Source organism: Triticum aestivum, chromosome 2D (assembly GCF_018294505.1).
Source record: "Triticum aestivum cultivar Chinese Spring chromosome 2D, IWGSC CS RefSeq v2.1, whole genome shotgun sequence".
Taxonomy (NCBI): Eukaryota; Viridiplantae; Streptophyta; class Magnoliopsida; order Poales; family Poaceae; genus Triticum; species Triticum aestivum.
Window position 1 is genome coordinate 600,281,595 of NC_057799.1, and position 5,497 is coordinate 600,287,091.

Here is a 5,497-nt window from a genome sequence, read left to right on the forward strand (position 1 = left end):
GCAAAAAGCTGCACCAAATGCGGACAGAAGTCATGTATCACGTACAATAATAGGACTCCTCCCTTTTTTCTGCCACGCAAATTTCCACCAAAAACGGATCGACTAATCCAAAGCAAACTTAGAATATTTTCTTTCATTTTTCTCTGGTCCACCAGGGGGAAACGGTTCAACACAATAAAACACACAATAAAATTGAAAACTAATCTCCTTCTTTCGATCTTCACAACAACACGCCGCCTGGACGAGAAAAACAAATCCCGATCTGTTGTAGATTGCCTCGCCACCAACAATACAGTCGTCACCACCTCTTCGTCCAACAGATGGGTGGTCAGCCTGAAGACAACAAGAGGCAAACGATCAAACAACAAGACCCTGACAACAGCAAATCAACCTTCCAGCCTTCAACAAACCAGTAGATCCACAAATCTTGAGCAAGACCAGCAGATCAATCTCAGTAGATGCTCGCGATGATAAACCCAATAATCTGATACCACATAATAAAGATCAACGTGATGATCCTATAGTTTTTGCCCGATCTTTCACCGCAAGACAATCAAATAGAAAAACTTCTAATGACGGGACTAATCCACGTAACCTGAAGATGAGGAAACAAATCCAGCAAGCAATGTGATGAAGATCACCATGCCTCAAACCAAAGCACGATAATCCTTGATGAACACAAGAACCTCCGCAGCAATCTTTATTAGATAAACGGCATCGCCGACCCCGGAGGGATGCTTCACCGAAGAAACACAACTCGATAGTTTTAGACTAAAATTCTGAACTCCCTAAACCTAATGCGCCACAGCTCCTTATAGGGAGGGGTGAGGCGCCCAGCCTAACGGGCCTCGACCAGACTTGGTTGGACAGGGCCAAAACCAAGCCAAAAATCACAATTATTAAAAATAACAACGACACGCCTAGCTTGGTGGAGTCCTGAAATTGGGCTTCGCATCCTCCGTCGTGCCTGTATCAGCACTGGAGAATTTAGGAAGACCACGTTGGATTGGGTCCGGATGAACGACGTCTTCAATATAAAACAATTCCGAGGGCTAATCTTCGGATGCCTACTTTGGAGTGCCGGACAGGTATCCTGTCCCGGCTATGCGCCATACTTCGGCGCTGCCCACTAAGGGAGTCCTAGACTAAGGGGTCCTCGGTAATCCGGCCTGTTAGCTGTGGGCCGGACTGATGGGCTGTGAAGATACAAAAACTGAAGACTAGTACCCGTGTCCGGACGGGACTCTCCTTGGCGTGGAAGGCAAAGTTGGCGATCAGATAAATGGGAGGGCTTGCTCCGTAGAGGCCAATCATCAGAATCATAGTCATACAGGCTAAACTTCTAGGGTTTTAGCCATTACGATCTCGTGGTAGATCAACTCTTGTAATACTCATATTCGTCAAGATCAATCAAGCAGGAAGTAGGGTATTACCTCCATAGAGAGGGCCCGAACCTAGGTAAACATTGTGTCCCCTGTCTCCTGTTACCATCGACCTTAGACGCACAGTTCGGGACCCCCTACCCGAGATCCGCTGGTTTTGACACCGACATTGGTGCTTTCATTGAGAGTTCCGCTGTGACGTCGAAGACAGGATCGATGGCTCGCCTTGTTCTCAAGGACAATATCACCTCCGGAGGAGCACTGGCCCCAGGCCAAACCCTCCAGCTGGGCGGCTTTACCATGACCGCCCGTTCGGCCGTTAAGCCGACGATGACTTCTCGGGTCATCGAAAATTTCCTCCATGTTGACCCCAAATACTCCAAGCAGATGGATCCGGCAGAGTTGTCGTCTTTAAAGGAGCTCCTAGATCGCATCGCCGCCCTAGGGGTCGCCACAAACTATGATCGGATTGGGCTTAAACCCAACCGGAGAGAAATTAAAACTCCACCGATCACCCATCAGATAGCGGTAGTAGAAGAGCAAGAAGATAACTCTTCCTCTATACTAAGGACGAACTATGTTCGGATCTCCGAGCTTGAAGAGCTGGACACCTGCGTGTAGAAAGACACGTCCTGTCCTCCGAACATAGAATCGGACGACAAGCCTAAAAAATCAGTTGATATCCCGGAGCCTGAAGTATTAAGTTCGGAAGTCCTTCAGACTCTGGATCCCAAATTGGGTCAGGATTCGGATTTAAATCCACCCACCCACCCAGATATAAGCGCTCTCATGGGCATACAACAACAGTCTCAGGAAATGGTCCATCACTTCTGGGCCAGATTCCTCCTTGTCAAAGACAAGATTAAAGATTGCCGCGACGGAGACGCGATCTCAACATTCCGCAACAATTGCACGAACGAAGGAATCCTTAACGCCATCAACCGCCGTCGCGTATCACACTTTGCAGACTTGGCAACCATAGTACATAAGTACTGCGCAATGGAAAGCGCCTGGAAAACTCAAGCAGCCCGCTGGGAACCACCGGTTTCCACCAAGCCACTCGTTCAGGCGAAAAGGACGCACACTCGTGGCATGCCCGGCCCAATAGTAAAGAAATATAAGCCCGTTACGGGCTGCGGAACCGTTCTGGAGGGATGGCTCGATGGGCCATGCAAAATACACACAACACCGGATACTATATCAACCCACAGCCTTAGGGCGTGTTGTATACTCCGGCAAGTGGCCAAGAGCGGTGAGGATATCCTCACCAAAAACACCCCAAAGCAACACCCCCTAGAAGATGACGACCTCAGAGTATTGACGGTCTTTGAGACATTCACTTCAAACAATAGGCGCAAAAGGGCACTTCGCGACCTCGCCAAAGTCTGCCAAATGGCAGTAATAAACCCTTGGAACGACACGACTATAACTTTTAATGCTGGTGACGAACCAAAATTCAGGACAGTCCGGGCACCAGCCGCCTTGGTGCTCAGTCTGATCATGGATGGCTTTAGGCTCACCATGGTTCTCATGGACGGCGGCAGCGGACTAAACCTCATCTATGAGGATACACTCAGCAAAATGAAAATAGACAGGAGCCGCATCAAGCAAAGTAGCATGACCTTCCGAGGAATTATTCCCAGTCGGGAGGCGCGATGCGCGGGAAAAATCACGCTCGACGTGGTATTCGGCACACCGGAGAACTATCGTTCCGAAGAAATAACCTTCTAAGTGGCCCCTTTCAATAGTGGATATCATGCCCTATTGGGGCGAGATGCATTTACACGCTTCCGCTATACCTCACTATGGGTATATGAAGCTCAAGATGCCCGGGCCCAATGGCATGATCACTCTCGCCAGTGATCCAGACATACACTACAAAAAAAAGACACATCCGTGACATTTTGGGCCGAACGAAAAAAAAATCTGTCATACTTATGACACTTCTATGACGATAATTGTGACAAAACCCGGTATCATCATAGATGTCGTGGGGTCCTACTTCTATGACAAAATATCATGACAGAAAATGGGCTTTTCGTCCTGGGCGGGCCGGAGACGCAGCTGCATGACATTATTTGGGTCGTCCATGACGGAAAAAACTGTGGTAGAAGCGAGGGCGAGGAAAATATCGGGGTGTTCCCGGTTAGGGTGGGTTGTCGGGGCCGAGCGATGCGCGTTTATCTTGTACACGCACGCGCATGGGGTGCGAGGCGTTGGGCTCTAACTGAACCCGAGCGAGGCGTTGGGCTCTAACTGAACCCGAGCGATTGCACTGCAGGCTACGCGTTACTGAACCCGAGCGATCGATCGATGGCTGTTAACTGAACCCGATCGAGCGATTCCTTCACTACTGCTGCTAACTGAAGCCGATCGATGTTGCCTCTGGATGAACAGTGAGCGTTGCTGGGGGGTTTGGATGAACTGTTCCCGGTGGGGGTGGATGAACAGGACCCCGTGGTGTTGCCTCTGGATGAATAGGACCCCGATCGATCGAGCCAGTTGGGGCTGGATGAACAGGACCCCGTGGAGGGCAGGATGAACAGGGCCACCCCGTGGAGGGGAGGATGAACAGTGGACGGTGGAGGGATAGATAAACAGTAGCCCGTGGAGGGGTGGTTGAACAGGAGCCCGTGGAGAGGGCTGGTTGAACAGTAGCCGGTGGAGTAGCGCGCGGTGGAGGCTGGATGAACAGGAGCCCGTGGATGAACAGTCGCAGGTGGAGGCTAGAGGAGGTCGACGGTGGATGAACAGTACCCGTGGAGGCTGGAGGGGGTCGACGGTGGAGATGAACAGTATCCTGTGGAGTCCCGTTTTGCGGTACACCACACCCCTCCCGATGAACATGACCCCCGTTTCGACCGTAGAGCTCCAACACAAGTCCGTTTCCTCCGTTTTGCGGTACGCCACACCCCTCTCGATCAATAGGACCCCCGTTTCGATCGTAGGAGGTCCGTTTCCTCCGTTTTGCGGTACGCCAGACCCCTCTAGATGAACAGGATCCCGTTTCGAACGTGGCCGGTCGAACACAAGGCCGTTTCCTCCGTTCTGCGGTACGCCAGGCCTCGTTTCCATCGGCTGTTCCGTCCAAGCCCTCCCGATGAACACGACGACGCATTCCGTTCCGACCCAGCCGGTTGGCTCCCCATGAACACGACGATGACGCTGTTTCTCCATTCCGACCCAGCCATGTACACGAGCCCTGGCCGTACGTACGCGCGAGTAGGCGTTCGAGACCCCACCCGTATGTACGTACGTGGCCGTATTTACATTCTTGCACCCTGGCCGTTGTACGTACGTGTACATGCTACGTGCGTGCCTCTACTACGACACGTGCGCGCCTCTACATCGACCAGTATGTACGTACACATTCGCGACCAGAATGACAACGCTACATACGCTTCGACTAGGTGGGTCCCGACTGTCAGGCACTTCACTACTAGGAAAAGGGCTATAGACAATATGCACACTAATGGCGCACCAGACATGCGGTGCGCCACTCCTATATAGCAGTGGCGCACCGTGTGCTGGTGCGCCATTAGTGTGATAGACACTAATGGCGTGTGGTGCGCCACTAGTAACAATTTTTTTTATTTTTTCCAAAAATACTAATGGCGCACCGTGTGCCGGTGCGCCATTAGTGTCTATCACACTAATGGCGCACCACAACCATGGTGCGCCACTACTAACAAATTTTTTTTCTTTTCTTTTTTCCAAAAATACTAATGGCGCACCGGGGCACAGTGCGCCATTACTAGTTAAATTAGTAATGGCGCACTAGTCACCCCGTGCGGCACTACTTTGTTTTTTTGCAAAACTACTAATGGCGCACCGCCAGCTGGTGCGCCATTAGTAACCAGGGTTACTAATGGCGCATTTGTTGGTGGTGCGCCATTAGTAACCTGGGACCAGCTAGATATTTTGGACAGCCACCTACACTCTCACTTTCCCCACTTCACTCTCTCCACCTCCTCCTCCAAGCTTGTCTCCGGTGCCTCCTCCCTCATCTCGATCTCGATCCCCCTCCATCTCGATCGCTATCCCCCTCCATCTCAATTTCGACCCCCCCTGCACCCTCCCACGCTCCACCGCCGCCGACGACCCCCCGCACCCTC